This window comes from Syzygium oleosum, unplaced genomic scaffold (assembly GCF_021117445.2).
Source record: "Syzygium oleosum isolate NSW1041296 unplaced genomic scaffold, Sole_v2.1 Sole_v2.41, whole genome shotgun sequence".
Taxonomy (NCBI): Eukaryota; Viridiplantae; Streptophyta; class Magnoliopsida; order Myrtales; family Myrtaceae; genus Syzygium; species Syzygium oleosum.
In genome coordinates, this window is record NW_026607525.1 from 2,276,818 (window position 1) to 2,298,732 (window position 21,915).

General features: G+C 36.7%; 1 non-coding gene across 1 annotated transcript; it reads right to left on the minus strand.

Annotated features, from left to right (window-relative positions):
* Positions 1-4,082: 4,082 nt before the first annotated feature.
* LOC115671357 (small nucleolar RNA R71) lies at positions 4,083-4,189 on the minus strand. The gene has a single exon (XR_004004596.2). It is a non-coding gene; the product is annotated as a small nucleolar RNA R71 (small nucleolar RNA).
* Positions 4,190-21,915: the final 17,726 nt, after the last annotated feature.

Below are 21,915 nucleotides of genomic sequence, written 5' to 3' on the forward strand. Positions count from 1 at the left end.
CACTTCGAGGGCACAAATATATCGTACTGATGTCTTCACATAATGATGCTAATATTCGAATTGTGATTGTGAAGGACCCTTTCATGGGAGTAGAGACGGGATGTGAGTGACTAGAGTTTAATTAGGGTCCGACTTGCTCCAACTCTAGTGGGATTTGCGGATTTTGAGTTTCGAGATGGATTTTAAGATCTTTTTACAAGATCTTAGAAGGTTCGAGATTTATTTGACAAGGTAAACCGAGATTCAATATGTGAAATCTCTATCCTTTCTAGAACTTTAGGTTGCTCATGTAAATTTGTACACCTTGAAATGTAATGCAACTATAATCTAGCATTTCCCCAAATTGTCCACCATGTGAGGCCTAGTTCTTGTGAAAGGATGCATGTGCAGCTGTGCACTGTGGCACGTGAGCCGAATTCTTTTATCTTTCTTCTTATCCCCCACCCCCTTTTTCTTTCTTTTTGCAAGAAGAGAACGCTATTTAAATAAACAATGGCTAGGCTACAGCAATACTAAATTAAATTGCAACCTCCGAAACATCATTAGGGTTTGGTATATACATAGCACCGTGGAGTAGCGTTTGACTGCGCCCGAGATTATCCACTAACCCTAGACATCTAATCGTTCAATTTCGAAGAAATCTAGAGATGGCTAGGAGCATTAAAACATAAGTAAAAGTCTTTTCCCTCGCCAACCTATGTAACAACCCCCGTAGTTATCAATCAGAGCCCCAAAAGAAGACAGATATAGACTCATGACACACTTAGTTAGGACTCCAAATTGAGTTATACATGTTATTTACATTTGTCCGACGTTACTTCAAAGCTCTCTCTTGTTCATTTTATTTATGGGTTCACTATAAAAATTTAATAACAAGGAAAAGGTGTGGGACTCAGTACATGAATTGGGTCTAACCAAGTGTAAAGTTGAGTTTCGCCACCACACCCCTGCGCACGAACGACATATTAGCGAGGCCCGGTCTAGGGTTCCTCCTCACTTGTAAATTTAATATCCTTATCATTTCCAGCTTTCAGACAGCCTACTTCTCTTACAAATACAAGCCTTTTCTTCGCCATTCTTCTATTGGTTTTACGTTTTTCGATGTTCTTACTTTATCTTAATAGTGAAGTGCTTACTGATTGGAAGGCCTGTTGAATCCTAGAAGATATTTGCACACCTACCTTTTGCTCTCTCTAAAGAGCAAAAATTTGTCATCAAGGACATTGCTTGCACGTGTCAGATAATTTTTTTCCTTTCCAATCGCTGATTCTGGAATTTTTTCGACAATAAAGACGCTTGATGGTCAACATTTGAGGACTCCACGTGCAAGCACATGTGTCTAGTGTGGTTAATGGGTGGGATCGTGATTCATGACAGTCAGCACAACGAAAATGGGACATTTATGAAAAGGAGTAGTACTCATCTTCCAAAAGTCGCACTAAATGCTTAGCCTTAAATGTGAAAGACAAATTATGGCATGCATGCATGTTTGCTTTTGGGTGTTTAAATAGGGGAACCAATTAGTCTCAACCTGTAGTAAAAGAAATTAGTCTCAACCTAATCAAATGCTAACTCGAATGGTAAAGGGGCTTTCCATCGTGAGGCAAACTTCTTACATATCGTACGAGTCTGATGGGAATGGAGCAATCATGGATTGAGTCGATCAAGTATCATAAAAAGCGATGAATATGATATGACATTATTATTTTGGCTTAACTTACATGATGTATTGTTCGCGTTAGCACGTCCTATGTTGAGCCTCACGATTTAATCCTTCTGAGGGAAAAGAACACTAGAAGTGCCAAAAGTTGTGTACGACGCTCACTTTAGTACCGAAAGTTTTAGTACCGAAAGTTTTTTTTGAATCACTTAAGTGCCAATTTAAAAAAAAAAACGATCATTTAAGTGTCAATTCTAATCAAGGTTGCTGGAAATCCGATGTGACAATTTTTTATTAATTTTCAGGCTGATGTGGCTCGCCAGCGTGCCCAGTCAACATTTAACCCCGAAACGATGTCGTTTTTCCCCTAAATATAATCCCTTAATCGATTCTTTTTGTTTGGAACCCTTAATCGATTTTTTTTGTCGAAAGATAAATTTTCATGTTCTCGAATGTGCTCTGTTCTCATGGATCTGGTGGTGGCTGACGACGAAGGCTCGACGCTAACAGATTTTGCTTCGTTGTGCCCTCTTCGCGTCCATTTCCACCATGACACCACCAAGAAAAAAGAGAGATTTTCAAGATCCCCAAAGTGGCCGATTCCCTTGCGCTAGCTAATAACTCCATAAACATAGAGTTATTTTATCTACTTTAGGCAATAAATAATGCAATATTTGTTAGAATATATTTGAATTTCCTTTTATTTACTTTATTTTTCCTTGTTTATGCAGAATATTGATATATAGAGAAAATAAGGAAAATATGGCAAAAAGAAGGAAATGAATATGCTACTTAGAGAAAAGTTAGAAGGTGGATATCACATTGGGAATTCTACGATTTATTCCCTAATTTTATGCGAAAAAGAAGCAATTGCCTTGTGAGAGGAGTCTTGGATGTTATCATATAAATAGGACAATTTGGGGGAATAGCTAGTTTTTTTTAGATCGTTTTTGTTTTCAATGTTATGAGAGTTTTTCAAGTATTTTGAAGAGAAGACAAAAGTGGTGACAGAATTCTTGTTCTTTGATTCAAGATGATTGGTTTAATTTATATTTTCGTTTCTTCTTCTATTATGTTCTAATTTTCTTTGTTAGAGCTACGACGTAGCCTAACCATGATGATATGAATTTCATGTTTTTTATGCTTTGCAAGTAATTTCATTCATGTGAGTTATATATTATTGTGCTTAATGCCTTTAAGTGACCGGTCATCATTTGAATGATCTGATGTGCATGTTTGAGACTGAGAAGTGATAATATGTAATTGCTCATTATAATATATAACCATGAATTAAATGTGGATAGAAATATACCATGTTATTTATGTAGCTTTCGGTGATAAGGTGGTCCAAAAGATTCATTGTAAACCAGGAATATTCACAGATTTTAATGCACTTGTGTTTATTTAAATTCACATAGAGATATAGTGAATTGATAAACTGAGTAGGTTTGCTATACCTAGAGATATGATAGTAAATAGATTAAGAAATTCCACTATCACATATTTGATATTGTTCTTGTATGCATAAAATTTAAAATTCATATCTAGTGGTTATGGTGAAATCGGATGCTCTAACATATTTTATTTGATTGATTATCTGCCTTTAATTTCTAAAATTTCATTTTTTAAAAATTGTCAATTTTTATTTACTCTCAATTCTATTTTGATTTGTTAGATAAATTTTAGAATTAGTCTATTTTTAATATTTAATTAGTTTATTATTATCAATCTCTGTGGGACGATACTCTTCTCATCATTGTATTACTTGTTTAACACGTTCGTTGACACATGCAAAATTTTACGAACAAGTTTTTGGCGCCGTTGCCAGGGATTGTTTATTTAATACCAATTAATATTGATACCAGATAATTCTAAGTTTAATCTAGCTTTTATCTTCTTCTTTTTTCAGAGTATACATTGGTGTATGACACGTAGCCAACAAGGAAAACTTACTGAGTTTGATCTAGAAATCGAACGTACATTTAAAAGGCGACTGAGAGAACAGAGATATCACACTAAAAAGATTGAGGGAGTTGGTGATGGTAGAAATCAATGTTGACTCTTGAAAGATTATGCTGCCCCAACAGTTGAGGGCACCATATCAAGCATCAAGAGACCTGCAATTCAAGCAAACAACTTTGAGATCAAGCCATCATTGATGCAGATGCTTCAACAATCAGTGCAATTTAGTGGGCTACCAAGCGATGATCCAAACGCTCACATTGATGCTTTTCTTGAAATTTGTGACACAATGAAATATAATGGAGTTACAGATGATGCTATTAAATTAAGATTATTTCCATTTTCCCTTAGAGATAAAGCCAAAAGTTGGCTCTCTTCTCTTCCTGCAGGATCAATCACTACGTGGAATGATATACCCCAAAAATTTCTTGGTAAGTTCTTTCCACCTGCAAAATCTGCAAAAATGCGTAACGATATTACTAATTTTATATAGATGGACAATGAATCATTGTAAGAAGCATGGGAAAGATTCAAGGAGTTTCTTAGGAGATGCCCACATCATGGACTACCCATATGGATGCAGGTACAAACTTTTTATAATGGGTGTAGTACAAATCTTCGTTCTATGATTGATGCAGCTGCAGGGGAACTCTGAATAATAAAACACTAGAAGAAGCCTACAACTTTTTAGAGGAGATGGCATCCAATAGTTATCAGTGGCCTACTGAGAGAATACCAGTGCGCAAAGCTAGCGGAGTTCATGAGGTGGATGCTTTCACGGCAATTGTTGCACAAATTGAAGCACTCAACAAAAAGATAGATAATATGAGTGTTTTAGGCATGAAAATTCAGAATATGACATGCGATTTTTACGGAGGAGGACATGTTAGCACAGAATGTCAGGTAGGTAATACTTTTACACAACCTAATGAAAATGCTAACTTTGTTGGGAATTTTAACAGATCACAAAATAATCCCTACTCCAATACGTACAATTCGAGATGGCGCAATCATCCAAATTTTTCATGGAATAATCAAAATGTGACGAGACCGCCACCGGGATTCAAACAACCAGAAGAGACAAAGTCCAGTTTGGAAGATATAGTCACAAAACTTGCCAACACTACTCAGGACTTCATCAAGAGTACAGATGTGAGATTTCAGAACCAAGAGGCTTCAATTAGAAATCTAGAGATGCAAGTGAGGCAGTTAGCAAACATGATGTCGGGAAGACAACAGGGTTCTTTGCCTAGCAACATAGAGAAAAATCTAATTGAAAATGTAAAAGCTATAACCCTGAGAAGTGGTAAACAAGTGGGTGAAGAAGATGCTAAACAAGAGATTTCCAGAGACAAAGAAGAAGAGGTTAAGAAACAACCAAAGGAGACAGGCAAGAGCAAACTTTTTCTAGATAATCCCAAGCCATACGTGCTGCCAGTTCCATTCCCTCAGCGACTCTAGCAGCACAAAATAAATAAGCAATTTTCTAAATTTCTTGATGTTTTTAAAAAATTGCACATTAATATTCCTTTTGCAGATGCTTTAGCGCAAATGGCTAGCTATGCAAAATTTTTGAAGGAGATTTTGGCAAACAAAAGGAAGCTAAAGGATTATGAAACTGTGAAGTTGAATGAGGAATGTTCAGCCATCCTACAAAATAAATTACCTCCGAAGTTAAAAGATCTGGGGAGTTTTACAATTCCTTGCACAATTGGGGATTCTTACTTTGAAAAGGCATTGTGTGATTTAGGTGCAAGTATTAATTTGATGCCTTTCTCTGTTTTCAGAAAATTAGGATTGGGTGAAGTAAAAGCAACCACAATGTCGCTTCAACTAGCTGATCGATCAATTAAATATCCGAGAGATATTGTGGAAGATGTATTGGTAAAAGTTGACAAATTTATCTTTCCTGCAGATTTCGTAGTTCTTGACATGGAGGAAGATTTTGAGGTACCACTTATCTTAGGTCGTCCTTTTCTAGCAACAGGAAAAGCTCTTATTGATGTACAATAGGGGAAGCTGATTCTTAGAGTTCAAGATGATCTTGTTTCTTTTAATGTTTTGTCTGATGATAATTCTTGTTTTAGAGTTGAGACAGTTGACAAGTTGGTGAACAAGGTTTTTCAAGAAAATATTTTTAAAGACCCATTTGAAGCATGTTCGGTTCAACCAAAAGATAGAGAAATTGAGAATGAGGAGATAATGGAGTATGCACATTTTATGGAGGCAAATCCAACATATTCAAGCCATAAGGCAATAAAATTTGAGGAGTTGGGACAACACACAACAAAGCTTAAGCCATCAATTGAAGAGCCTCATATTTTTGAACTCAAACCCTTACCCTCTCATTTGAAATATGCTTATTTAGATGGAATTTCTTCTTTACCAGTAATTATATCTTCTTCTTTGACAGATTTGATGGAGGAGAAATTGCTCAGAGTGTTGAGAGAACATAAATGTGCAATTGGATGGAAAATAGCTAACATAAAGGGAATTAGTCCTTCGCTTTGCATGCACAAAATTTTGATGGAGAAACAACATAAATCCACTATCCAACCTCAGAGGCGTTTGGACCCGAAAATGCAAGAAGTGGTGAAAGCTGAGGTAATTAAGTTACTTAATGCAGAGATCATCTATCCTATTTTTGATAGTTCCTGGGTAAGTCCTGTGCAAGTTGTGCCAAAGAAAGGAGGTATGACTATTCAGAAAAATGACAATAATGAATTGATTCCTACTAAGACAGTTACTGGGTGGCGTGTGTGTATGGATTATAGAAAATTGAATGATGCCACTAGAAAAGATGATTTTCCTTTACCATTTATTGATCATATGTTGAAAAGACTTGCAGGACATGAGTTTTATTACTTTCTTGATGGATATTCAGGGTATAATCAGATCCCTATTGCACCAGAAGATCAAGAAAAAACTACTTTCACTTGTCCCTATGGTACTTTTGCTTTTAGAAGAATGCCCTTTGGTCTTTGTAATGCACCAGCTACTTTTCAGAGATGCATGATGGCTATTTTTTTGATATGGTTGAAAAATATATTGAAATTTTTACGAATGATTTTTCCGTTTTTGGCTCATCGTTTGACTTTTGTTTAAATAATTTGACTTTGGTCTTACAAAGATGTGAGGAGACTAACTTCATTTTAAATTGGGAAAAGTGTCATTTTATGGTGCATGAAGGAATAGTGCTCGGTCATAAGATTTCTAGAAATGGAATAGAAGTCAATCGAGCGAAAGTGGAGGTTATTGCAAAATTGCCTCCACCAACATCTGTGAAACTTGTCAGAGGATTTTTGGGGCATGTAGGATTCTACAGGCGGCTTATAAAAGATTTTTCAAAAATTGCTAAACTCCTATCTAATATTTAATTTTACTGATGAATATGTGCAGGCTTTTAACACTTTAAAGGAGAAGTTAATATCAGCACCAATCATGGCAGCACCGGAATGGGATTTACCTTTTGAGCTGACGTGTGATGCTAGCGATTCTGCAGTGGGACCTGTTTTGGGATAGAGGAAGAATGAAATTTTTCAAACCATTTGCTATGCCAGTCGAACCTTGTCAGGTGCACAATTGAATTATTCAACAACAGAAAATGAACTTTTGGCAGTAGTTTTTGCTTTTGATAAATTTCGTTCTTATTTAATTGGCTCAAAAGTTATAGTTTATTCTGACCACTCTGCTCTTAAGTATCTGCTTGAGAAGAAAGAATCAAAACTACGTTTAATCAGGTGGATTCTATTGCTGCAAGAATTTGATTTGGAAATCAAAGATAAGAACGGGACTGAAAATCTAGTTGTAGATCACTTGTCAAGAATTCCGATTTTAAAGGAAGAGGTAAGTCCAATTATGGAAGAGTTCCTTGATGAGAAAATTTTTTCCATCAAATCCACAAAAATTCCTTGGTACGCTTATTTTGTGAATTATTTGGTAAGTAATATTCTTCCTCCTGAATTGTCATATCAACAGAAGCAAAAATTCTTTTCTGATGTTAAAAATTATTTTTGGGAAGAACCTTTTCTTTTTAAAGTATGTGCAGACCAGGTCATAAGGAGATGTGTTCAAGATGAAGAAAAGGCAAATACTCTACATCATTGTCATGACAGAGAGGCAGGTGGTCATTTTGGTGCCACCAAAACTGCAGCGAAGGTTTTACAATCTGGATTTTATTGGCCCACACTTTTTGAAGATGCTTACTCCTATGTAGCTTCATGTGATCGATGTCAGAGAACTGGAAATATTTCTAGAAAAAATGAGATGCCTTTAAACAACATTATTGTATGTGAATTATTTGATGTTTGGGTTTTGATTTCATGAGACCCTTTACACCTTCTTGGCAATGATGCTAAGGCTGTTGTCAAATTCTTGAAGAAAAATATTTTTACCCGATTTGGCACTCCTAGGGCAATCATAAGTGATAGGGGAACACACTTTTGCAATAAACAGTTTGAAGCACTTTTGAGCAAGTGTGGAGTCACACATAAGGTTGCAATACCTTATCATCCTCAGACTAGTGGTCAAGTAGAGGTTTCAAATAGGGAAATCAAGAGAATTTTAGAAAAAACAGTGAAGGCCTCTAGGAAAGATTGGTCAATGAAACTTGATGATGCACTTTGGGCCTACAGGACATCATTCAAAACTCCAATTGAGATGTCTCCTTTTAGGCTAGTGTTTGGGAAGGCTTGTCATTTACCGGTGGAATTAGAGCATAAAGCATATTGGGCACTGAAATTTGTTAATTTTGACATGCAGTCTGCAGGTGAAGAAACATTGTCACAACCGAATAAATTGGAGGAATTTCACAATGAGGCCTATGAAAATGCTAAGATGTACAAGGAGCATACAAAAAGACGGCATGATAAACACATATTCAGAAGAGAGTTCAAAATTGGCCAAAAAATTTTACTTTATAACTCTCGTCTTAAACTTTTTCCAGGAAAGTTACGTTCTCAATGGTCTGGTCCTTATACAGTCACACAGGTATTTCCATATGGAATAGTTGAAGTTGCACATGATACCAAAGGCACATTTAAGGTGAACAATCAATGTTTGAAGCCCTACTTCGATGGTGGTTACAACAAGCAGAAGATCACTATTGAACTTCATCCTCCAGAATAGGGACATATGAGATAGTTTGGCTGAAAACTATAAAGCACGTGCTTCTTGGGAGGCAACCCAAGCACTTTTATTATGTTTCCTCATTAATTTTTATGTTCATTTTTTTTTCAAAAAAAATTTAAAAAAAACATAATTAACTTTTTTTATCCAGGTTAAATTTCTTTCTTGAAGGATCACATTTTTAGAGTTTAGTCATCAAGACCATCCATGGACACATCCTATAGTAAGGGGAGTTTTCTTGTTCCTGTTTTTCTTTTGTTTCTTTTGTTTTTCACATTGAGGACAATGCTTCATTCAAGTTTGGGGGGAGACAAAATTTTTGCTAAAATTTTTTTTTGCTAAATGTGAATTTTTTTTCATGCTTACATTCCTTATTGTGAATTTTGCGATTCTTAGGAAAATTTAAATTTTGTTCAAACTTGTGAATGATATGTGAGTTAATTTTGATTCTGATTATGTTGATCAACTTACTGAGCACTAAAAGTCCTTAATTTTTTAGTAGTGTGTGCATCTAGGAACATTCATGTAAAGTATGTGCTTTTCTTAGATCTCACCCAAATCTTAGAATTTGTTTGATTTTCATTTGAGGCGAAATCCTAGGCTACATCTAACTTAGAAAATGATTTAGGCAATTTTGAATCGATTGAGTCTTTCAAGCCAACCCTATTTATTTATCCATAGTCACCCCGTTGAGCCATAATTCTTATCCAATCTTTCATTGGCATCCGCATAATTTTTTAGCTTACCTTTTGCCAAATTATATCATTATCCCACGCCCTATGAACATGTTGATTTTTTTTGGATAAAAGTTTATTTGAGCATAATAGCAATTTGGGAGGAAGGGTGAAGCATGGAATTAATTTGATTGCTATGGTTGTTTGGGGTGTATCATTTATAAAAAAAAAGAAGAAAAAAAGAAAGAAAAGAAAAGGAAAAAAAATTTGCTTTTATGGTTCCCCATCCAACTTTCAATTGAGTGAGCCTTTTGGATACTAATGGGCTGGGAATGTTCACGTTATATTAGGAGGGATTTAGGGAGGAACTCTACCATTAAGTAATAAAAAAAAAGAGAAAAAAAAGGAGAAAGAATGATGATACGTGATGGCAGAAAGATTATTTTGAAGATGTGAAATTGGGGATATTGGCATGTGCTCTAATTAGATCCTAAAAATCAAAGTGTTCATGGGTGATTTGAGCTTAAATTTACTATCATCTCACTGTTAGCCCAGCCTTACATTACAACATGAGGAAAGTCCGATTCATTTTTGGTTGGATGATTATTTTATATTAGTGGAGAGAGGAATGAAAAGCAAACCTATGAGATTTGGTTATAATTATAAAGAGTTTTTGAGAAGTTGCATACCAATGTGAATTTATCTAGATTGCATATAATTCGAAAAAATGATGACTCACACACACATTTGGATCACATAGTTAGAATTGGTTTTAACTTATGAAAATATTTCATTGTTTGGATGAAATTTGTGTTTTTCTTTGAATTGTGATTTCGAGCAATTATGGAAGGAAGTCATGGAGGGGGTTGTTAGCTTGAATATGTTTTATATCTTACTTTTGCTCGAGGACTAGCAAAATGTTAAGTTTGGGGGTTTGATAACTCTATAAACATAGAGTTATTTTATCTACTTTAGGCAATAAATAATGCAATATTTGTTAGAATATATTTGGATTTCCTTTTAATTACTTAATTTTTCCTTGTTTATGCAGAATATTGAGATATGGAGAAAATAAGGAAACTATGGCAAAAAGAAGGAAAGGAATATGCTACCCATAGAAGAGTTAGAAGGTGGATATCACATTGAGAATTCTGTGATTTATTCCCTAATTTTATGCGAAAAAGAAGCAATCGCCTTGTGAGAGGAGTCTTGGATGTTATCATATAAATAGAATAATTTGGAGGAACAGCTAGTTTTTTTTAGATCGTTTTTTTTTTCAATGTTCTGAGAGTTTTTCAAGTATTTTGAAGAGAAGACAAAAGTGGTGACAGAATTCTTGTTCTTTGTTTCAAGATGTTTGGTTTAATCTATATTTTTCATTTCTTCTTCTATTATGTTCTAATTTTCTTTGTTAGAGCTACGACGTAGCCTAACCATGATGATATGAATTTCATGTTTTTTATGCTTTGCAAGTAATTTCATTCATGTGAGCTACATATTACTGTGCTTAATGCCTTTAAGTGACTTGCCATCATTTGAATGATCTGATGTGCATGTTTGAGACTGAAAAGTGATAATATGTAATTGCTCATTATAACATATAATCATGAATTAAATGTGGATAGAAATATACCATGTTATTTGTGTAACTTTCGGTGATAAAGTGGTCCAAAAGATTCATTGTAAACTAGGAATATTCACAGATTTTAATGCACTTGTGTTTATTTAAATTCACATAGAGATATAGTGAATTGATAAACTAAGTAGGTTTGCTATACCTAGAGATATGATAGTAAATAGACTAGGAAATTCCGCTATCACATGTTTAATATTGTTTTTGTATGCATAAAATCTAAAATTTATATCTAGTGGTTATGGTGAAATCGGATGCTCTAACATATTTTATTTGATTGATTATCTGCCTTTAATTTCTAAAATTTCGTTTTTTAAAAATTGTCAATTTTTATTTACTCTCAATTCTATTTTGATTTGTTAGATAAATTTTAGAATTAGTCTATTTTTTATATTTAATTAGTTTATTATTATCAATTCCTATGGGACGATACTCTTTTCATTATTGTATTACTTATTTAAAGCGTTTGTTGACACGTGCAGAATTTTATGAACACTAGCAAAGTCCACAAAATCGCAGAAATCAGCCTCTAAAAACCCTAATTCGGTGAGTAATTGCTCCTCCCAGGAACAAAATTCGAGATTGGCAAAGATGAAGGCAAGGAAAGGGGAATCCAAATAAAAACAAGTGGTGTTTGAAGATTGAGATGGGCGAGGCCAAATCTAGACGAGCGACGCATGCTCGTCCATGACCGCTGTCGGCGTCGTTCGCCTAGATCTGGTTGGCTCGATTAGTGCCGGCGACTTAGCTGGTGGCAACGATGAGGGAGGGGCGAAAGTCGAATTTGGTGGGAGGGGATAGCCATATGAGTTTTTTGAGCAAAAGGGACTGGAGGCGTGGGAGGAGGCGACGCCATTGTCGTAAAGAGGGAGCTTTTAGAGAGAGTAACAGAGGAGAGAGATGAAGAGAAAAAAAAAAAGTCTGATATTTTCTTTTCTTCTTTGTGGGATAGCGACTAAAAAAGCCAACTTTGCTTTTTTAATAAAAATTGCCAACTCATATTAAATTTTTTAATATAAATGCCACGTAATATTTTTGATCGGAAATTCTCGACGAAAGCACTTAAGTGATTGTTTATACTCCAATTTGATACTTAAGTAAGTCGGCGAAAACTTTTTGCACTAAAGTGAGCGCCGTACACAACTTTTAACACTCTAGTGTCCTTTTCCCGTCCTTCAAGTATATAAGTAAGCGCTCTAGTTGTATAGTGTAACGCATGACTATTAAATTTAGGGTGTGAATGATAACCATTCTGTTTCTCTATTTTTCTATTTTTCTGTTCCTAGAAACAAGTTTAGAACAGATATCCGTTTGGTAACACAATTTCATTTTTTTATTTCTGAAACAGATTTTTACTCTAGAAATAAGTTTGGAACATAAATCAGAAGTAAAAAAAATCTACTTTTCTATTCCTAAAACAAAAAATAAGAAATAAAAACTTTTCTCATCGCTCGCCCTCTCTACTAGCTGGCTACCCACCCATCGCCCGTCGTCACCACCAATCACCTACCCTCGCCGGCGGCCACCTCCCACCACCATCATCCGTTATCGTTCGCCACCGTCCTCTGCCGCTGGCCGCCTTCCACCGCCTCCCAACACCATATGCCTCCCACCATTGGTCGATGCTGTCCACCCCTGTTCAACACTGCCCACTAGCCACCTTCTACCATCCTTCGCCGGTCGCCTCCTCCCGTCCTGCGCCGTCGCTCGACACTGGCCGTCGTCAGCCATCGCTCGACACTGGCTGTCGTCAGCCATCGCTAGTCGCCTCCCGTGAGCCAACTCCCACCACCGTCCTTCACCGTTAGTCGCTGTTTGTAATCTTCCGTCGTTGGGCAATGCCGGCCACCTCCCATCATCGGCCGCCGCCCACCTGCTGCCTCCCGCCACCGTCCTTCGCCGGCCGCCTCCTGCCACCGTCCTCTGTCGCTGCCCATTGTCATCCGCCACCAGCCAACACCGACCCACTCTCGCCACCGTCCTCTACTACCGTCTGTAGTCCACTGCCGTTGCGCGACGCCGGCTACCTCCCACCATCGGCTACCGCCCTCCCGCCACTGTCCTCTGTCGCCGCCCATCGTCGTCCGTCGCCATCCAACACCGGCCACCTCCTGCTATTGCCAGCCGCCTCCGACCGTTGGGGAGGAAGAAATTTTGTATCGTTATCAAACGAATTTATATTTCAGGAATAAAAATTTTGTATCATTATCAAATGGATATTTTGGCACAAAAACTAGTTCATGGAATAGAAATAGAAAAATTGATTTCTGGAACATAATGATTATCATTCACACCCTTAGGCTCCATTTGTTTCATGTAATATGAATGATTTGGATAATATATTTCAAAAAATGATTGCTTATATTGTTTCCAAAAATGAATGAATGAAAAATATTTTCACCATTCACAACAATATTTATGTTGCAAAAACAAGCGACAGAACAGTAAAATAGACACGGGATCAGGCATAATGTATGGGGATGGAATGAGGAGCTTCAATGGATGGTTAGAGCAACAAGAGGCAAAGATTTGGCAGCGAAACTCCTCAAAGTATCTTTCCTAGCGACTGTATATTGCACTTGGATGGAGCGCAACCATAGGCGGTTTCAAAATAATCCAACTGACATTCAGATTATTTTGGCGATGGTGCGGAAAAATGTAAGAGGTAGAGCTTCGCTATACCAAAAAATCAAACCTTCGCAAGCTAACTTTGTTTTAGCTACTTTATGGAGACTTCCTACCTCCATATTCTCGAATTATTAGTACTAGTTGTAATGCCGGGGAATGCCCCTAAGCTGCTGTACATCTTCTGTTATATACTACTTACATTTTACACCAAAAAAAAAGAAAATAATCGAATCCCAAATTTACGTGGTTCGGTCAGTGTGACTTACGTCAACGAGGAAAGTAGAAAAGAATTCCACTATAGATGGATATTACAACCACATTCGAGTTAATCAAACACTCTCAGTGTTTCCCAGCCCCCATTTACACCAAACTCACATAATGTTGAGCCCAACAATTTCGCACGAAATAATCTCTCATTCTCATAAAGGAATCATACAAAATCTTAACACCAGATTTTTATGGCTTTAAACACTTGAGATGTAATTCACAAGTACAAGTTCCTCTTGGATACTATTCACAATAAGTCGCAATTTATATATATAATTATATATATTAAAGAATCAAATGTAATCAAATATTTGATTATTACAAGTTCCTCTTGTGTATATGTATACACACACAAAAATTGGATTCAAAATAGGAAACCTATTCATACTAGTAAACTTATTCAAATTAGAAAAATTTCCTTTTTTGGGCTCAAACTTAAGAGATATTTTCAAGGGATAAGTGCACTGAAAGTCCTAAAATTTTTCACGAAAGTGCAATTGAGTTCTAAAACTATCAAAAAGTGTAATCAAATCCTAAAACTTGTCACGAAAATACAATTGAGTCCTAAAACTTTCAAAAAGTGCAATCAACGGAATAAGTTAATTGGACCAATTTCACAAGTTTTAGAACTGGATTGTACATTTTGAAAGTTTAAGGACTCAATTGCACTTTCTGACAAGTTTTAGGACTTAATTGCACCTTTGAAAATTTTATGATTCAATTGTACTTTCGTGACAAGTTTTAGGACTTCCAATGCACTTATCTCTATTTTCAACAATCTCTACCATAGCTCAACATTTGAGCCAAGTCACAATCATTTCATTGAAATCTGAACTTCGCTACTAATCTCCCATAGCCCCTCATGGGCTCACTCACCACAGACATATTTCAAGTTCAAGTCTCACTTGAATTTCGTGGATCACAATAGAATACCAACTCCATTTGCACCTTTATCTAATATCTAATTCACAAGAATTTTCCGATACAACCTCTTCAATCATTAATGAAACAAAACCATTGTTGCATTCATACCTGTTAGGAGATTGAATATGCATAATGTCAAACTCAGTAGTTATAACAACCGTTGGCTCTCCAGGCTCCAACTCGCTATAATCACCATTTGTGTCAATTACTTGGTTGGTACCCGTTACCTCAGGAGTTTCTGCTTGCAACTCCACCTTGAGCTAAACACCTTCTAGATCCGTATAAATTCTGATGACTAACAATATCACCTAGAGCAAGTGAATTGGTAATTCTAAGAAACTTGACTAAATTTTGCAAATTACGAAAGCCAAGTTTTATATGAACGAAATCACATAATCGAGTTGATATGAGCAATAACAGATAATGTTATCTAGTGCAGTGCACTTCTATCATGCAGTAATAGATATAAGTAGAGAGATAGAGAATGAAGCACTCAGAGCTTTACAGTGGTTCGGCTTGGTGTAAACTCGTGCCTACTATCCCAGATAAACAACCTATTAGTTGGATTCCACTAGCAATATTTGAGTAATAACAGTAGTTTGTGCCATCTATACTCAAGCACTTCTTCCCGAAGCTGGTGTTGCGTACACTCAAGCGAATAGATTCCACTATCTCACACCTAAGCACAAACTATAATATTGATACACTTCTCAAGAGATTACTCTTTTCATCACACTTAAATGAGTAAAGCTGTCTCCGTAAGATGGATTGTTTGTCACTCTTGATCTCTTATACATCTTCAGCGTTTGTTGATCTCCTTTTATACTTCTCGGTATCCAATCTTCCCATTGGACAATCTTTAAGAGAATCAATCTTAAGCTATTCGTTGGACAATTGTTGAGCAGATCAATTTAGTCATTGAAGTCAATTAATCAGAGTTTCCAAAGATTTGATCGCCCATACAATCAAATCTTCCAGTTTCCATAAGCAAAGTAGCTTGAACTATGGAAAGTATTAAGTCTTAAGAATGATTGTCAATCAATCAAGATGCTATGCATAATTAGTATCTTTCACATAGATACTTCTTGAGATTGATAATCAATCTATTTCTTCGATCTTAAAATCCAAGCCAGATCACTAGCTATCATAAATATTTTAGATAAATATCGTCAAGGGATATTTTATTTAGATTTTTTGAGCATGTGCTAAACTAGTTGTGCAGGTAATATAATCACTCCGCCTATATCAGCAATTCCTAGTTATATTTGGCTTCCTAGTGATATCTGTTCCTGATTATATCAGGTTTCCCAGCGATATTCGACTACGTTTCAATAGGAAACTTGAGTATGTTAGAGATGTAGATCATGTAGTCCTGATCACCATGGTGCCTCTAAGTCTTTTCACATTCATTTAAACTTGTTCAAACTTATGTTCATCCAATCTTCACGAATCTTTTCCTTCGTACATATAAGTTTCCTTAAGAGTGGATATTACCTAAAACATAAACAATGTTGGCACTTATCAAGTTCACAAAGTATCATGGATTGTTTTGTCAACTTCAAAATATTATAGGAGGTTTTCTCAACATGAACACTGATAATAACACTCCTATCCTGAATATTGAAAATTCATTAAATGTAATTTCTCTATTGATAAAAGGTGAATTTAATTCGGGCACTACAATCGATAACCTTGCTCACTTGTCTATAGCATAGGAACTTGCACTTTCTTGCCCTCCTATTGAGCTCCTCGAACATAACACATGCAACCAAATATTCTAATAATAGAATAATAAGCAACATTACATGATCATACTTCTTAGGGAATCCGACATCCAATCACAGTCGATGGGGATCTATTCACCATGTAGCTCATCCTACTAAGCGCACCTGCCATGAATTTTCTAGCCATACCAACGCTAGAGAGCACTTATAGGTCGTCTCTAATAATGTTTTGCTCATTAACTCTGCAACTTATTATGGTTCATTGGCTTTAGTGTGGTGTTTCACTATGCCTTCCTTCATGCAAAATTTGTTTGACAGTTCCAAGCAAACTTCAAGCTACTGTTAGCCTGCATATGCTTAATTGTTTTACGAGCCTCCTTTTTCGATCAAAGCTTTTAACTGCCTGATCTCAATAGCAGTATCAAACTGGTACCTCAACAAAAATACCTAAGTCTTTCTCAAGTAGTCATCCACAATTGTCAGCATATCTAGCAATCTCTATGGTTTCACTTAGAAACTTTAAGCCTCTCTCGCCAATTGCCCCAAACGCATATACCACAATTCAAACTCTCAAATAGATGTATCCGACATCTCTACAACAAAATGCGTCACTATCTCATCATGAAGTTTATATAAGCCACTGTGCTTGATTCCTCTCATTATCACTAAGACACATCGAACAACCTTCAGAACTACATATTTTGAGGAATACCGATACCTAGCTGAATTTAGGGCACTCAAGTAAATTAGGTTCTTCTTCAATTCTGGAACATGCCTCACTTTAGTCAATATTCTCACTATACCATGATTCTGACATCGCCAGCACCTACAATATCGCACTTAGCGTCGTTTATCAACTATACTTTACTACAGTCCATTCATTAATAAGTAGTAAACCAATTCATATTTGGTGTGGCATAAAATAAACAACCAAAATCCATAATCCATCCATCAAATGACAAATCCTTACATTTCTCGTTCTTCAGCTTAAGATGATCCACTCTAAGATGCCTTATCTTGCCACGATTCTAACAGACAGCACCACCAATCTTAAACCGACTACGTCTTTTAATGTTTATACTACTTCTGCTAAAAAAGAGTGTTAATTCTTCCTCTATTTTCACCTACTAAAGCAATAGACATAGGTTCACCAAATTCTCTCTTGCGGTTGTCTTCACTCATAATCAGATTACGAACCTCATCAAATGTCAAGCTTGTTGATCTAGAGAAATTTTTAACAGCAATAACAATAGAAGTCCAACTATCAGATAATGAGGATAATAGAATCAAAGTACGCACCTCACCATCAAAGTCAATCTCAACTTAACTCAATTGATTAACAATCACATTGAATATATTGATATGATTAGCAATTGATGCACATTCACCAATCTTTAAGTTAAATAGCTTTTGCATCAAGTAGATCTTGTTGATCGCAGTGAGCTCCTTGTACATGTCTGACAAGGCCTTCATCAAACCAGCAATGAACTTCTTTTTCACGATTTTAGACGCAACATTACAAGCCAACATCAGTCGAATAACACCCAACGCTTGTTTATCCAATAATTCCCAATTAGCTTGCTTCAACTCGGACTTCATCCCAGATAGGGGTAAGTGCATATTCCTCTAGTACAAGTAATCCTAATCTATATCTTTCAGAAATTAAAATCCTTCCAATCAAATCTATTAACTCTCACTTTTCCTTTTTCTGTCGCCATCAATTCACTTCAACTCAGCCAAACATAGCTTTGATACCAATTGTAACGGAAACAAGTGACCACGCAGTAAAATAGAAAAAAAAATAAGAAAATAAATTAAATACCAGATTTATGTCATTTGGGTGGTGTAACCTACTTACAAGGGGATAGTAACAAATAATTCCACTATAATTTAAGCGATACAACGGAGATTACAACCATACTCGAGTCACTCAAACACTTTAAGTTTTTTCCAGCCCCCACTTACACCTAATAACTCATACGGTGTTTAGCTCAACAATTTCAACAGGTAAAATTTTCAATCTCACAAAAGATTTACACAAAATCTTAATGCAAGATTTTCATGACTTCAAACACTCAGGATATAATTCACAAGCGCAAACTCCTCTCGGATACAATTCACGAGAAGTCACACTTCTAATATATATTTGCAAGAATTGGATCCAAAATAGGAAACCTATTCATACTAGGAAACCAACTCAAACTAAAAAATGTATTCACATTAGAAAGTGTCATTCTAGGCTCAAACTCGAGACATATTTTCAAGAGTTTAAACATAAATTGTTATCGGTAATGAAAACATGTTTTATCAACTAATTATTTCAAGTAATGTAAACTATCATTTTGTCATCATCATGACTTGATTGTCAAACCTATTTAGCTTAACATTCGAAAAAACGTGATTACATTTAATATATTGATTTGATATTCAAATTGTACACATAATCATTGTAGTTACGCGGATGGAAGGTGTCTTACATGAATCATCCATATGTACGTCCTATGTAAATCACTACTACATAATTGGCCAAATAAAACGCCCAAAATGCGCATAATCCTTTAGAAGTGTTGCTCACAAATAGACCAGCAATACTTCTTCAGCATTAGGCAACACTCATTTCAATAAGCAACAATTATAACTAGTGTTGCATCCTCCACAAAGAATTATTTGATTCTTTCATTTGGATTTCGTTTGTTTCATGGAAAATATTTTCCTAAAAAAATCGCTTATATCACTTGAAATGATTAGTTAATAAAAATATTTTTCATTACAACAACAATTGTCTAAATATTTTTGTGGGCGTTGAAAATTTTTTTCGGTTATTCATTTTGTAATCGATACACACGATCAATTTTAGGAAAATATTTTTCAAATCATTTATTTTTTGGAAAATAAACGCACCCTTAATATCTCCAATTACGTTCATCCTTGCAATGAAGACAACAATATGAGCATCGCTAATTCATAAAGCGTTGCTTAAACTGTGTTACTAGGCCAAACAATATCCTTTTTTCTAATCTTGCGATGTTAACATATAGGACATCGGACTACTCCACTAGGCCATCCAAAGTGAATTATTATTACGTGTCGACCTGCTAAATTTAGGAGATCTCGATCCTTGTCGAATGAAATCACCTCCGTCAAGAATTCCATTCATTGCATGAAGCACTATCGACTAACTGTCTTCCATGGAAACAAACAAGTAGGGCATATCCTTGAGGTTTTGATGACCGATCTCTCCCAAAAATTATCTAGCTTCTCTGAATTTGTTAATCGGGGTAAAAAGTAAAGGGCTTTGGTATGAGCTAATAAGCGTAACAGCATGTTGTGAGCTACAGATTCTTGAAGAAGTGGATATCACAACAATTTATAATTTTTTATTTTTTATTTTTTAATGACCTAGAATCATCTGTTAATTTCATAATGGATTAAGGACAGTCACTTAATCATTTCTAAAAAATAATTGCATGCAGCTGTCATCCTCTCTTTTTATACGCATTAGAGGTAGAAAAATGTGCCTCCTTTCATCAACTAATGGATCCCAGCTGACACGGAGGTGTTCTAGCTTGCATGATTGTGATTATGACATGCACAAAAGAACGGTTACCAAAGAAAGTGATGAGTCAATTTAAACAAGTCGGGAATCTTTTTCAGTAAGGAGTGCCCACAGAATTTAAGAAGAAATATATTAGAACAACTGAGAGTCTCTGAGATAGACAAAATGGGCAAATATTTAGGCATTCCATCTGATTGGGGGGAATCGAAAAAACAGATGTTTGCTTGGATTACCGCGAGAGTAAACAAGAAGCTTGAAGGTTGGAAGGAAAATCTGATATCGAAAGCGGGCAAGGAAGTCCTCATTAAATCAATAGTACAAGTGTCGCGACCGAACTCCCGAGCCCTTTTTTAAACAACATGAGAAAAAAGGGAGGCTCGCCTGGTACGTGCTAAGTCTAGGTTCTGGACTTAACTCGGGCTCTCCCAAGCCCATACCATATCGCGACTTAGGGTTTAAGTGTTTAACATGCAAGTGGTTTACATCAAGGAGTCGCCACTAATCGATTTGGGGTAGGTCGATTAGAAACCCAAATAGGGTGATGGGAGAGTCACCCTATTCCTACGAACCAGAGATTAACTGAATTCGGGGACTTGGTTACACTAGTTAGATAACTAATGCCCTTTCGGTACCATTTTACCCTGTTCATTTTTGAAAACATTTGTCAGGCAATTTGGATTGATTTTAGGACCTTTCTCCTAACATGTGAGGTGATCAAGCGAGTGCATAATCAGGAACGATCAGCAGTCAGGAACACAACAATTCATGCAACCTAAGATTCTAACCTTAACTAAGTCAGATGACATTCAAAACACAACAGCTCATGCAATTGTATTAAAAAACATGCATAATAATACGGCGATAATAAAAACTAACATGCAAAATACTACCGCGCAACCTCAGGCTTGTCTAATTTAAACAAGACAAAAATATGCATAATAATACTACAAAAAATTAAACATTTAGAATATATTACACAAATTTTAAAAAAAAACAAATTTTTTTTTAAAATTTTTTTTTAAAAAAAAAATAAATAAATACGAAAAAAAGAAAAAAAAATAATTTTTTTTTAATTTTTTTTAAAAAAAAATAAAAAATAATATAATAATAACCGGGTCGGGTCGGTCGGGTCGGTCAGGTCCGACAACCCGAGGTCAACGGATCCGACCGGGCGTTGACCGGGTCGGATAGGTCAATCCGGTCGGTCGGGCCGACCCGGGTCAACGGATCCGAGCCGGGCGTTGACCGGGCGGATCGGTCAATCCCGAGGTCGGTCGGAACCGACCCGGGTCAACGGATCCGACCCGGCGTTGACTTCCGGGTCGGTCGGGAACCGACCCGAGTCAACGGATCCGACCCGGGCGTTGACCGGGTCGATCTCGTTGATTCGGGTCGAATCCGACTGAACAAACGGCAGGTGGGGAGGGGGCACCGGCGAGACCAAAATTGGCCGTCCGCCCAGGGCGGACCCAGCCAGCGCCGCCCCAAGTCGCCCGACTAGGACCGCCGCGTGGCCGTGCCCTCACTCCGAACCGCCGTCGGACCACCGTTCGCCAGCCGGCGATGAAACAAAAACCGGCGTGGTTGAGGCATTTCGTCGAACGCCTGGCGGGCGCGTGGAAAAACGGGGGATTCCGACCTCCTCCGGTGATCCGGTCGACTCCAGCGGCTTGGGTTCACCTCCGACGGCGACTAGGAGTCGGGACCGACGGCGACTAGGAGTCAGGACCGACGACGGTATGGGCCGGGATTCGCGCGAA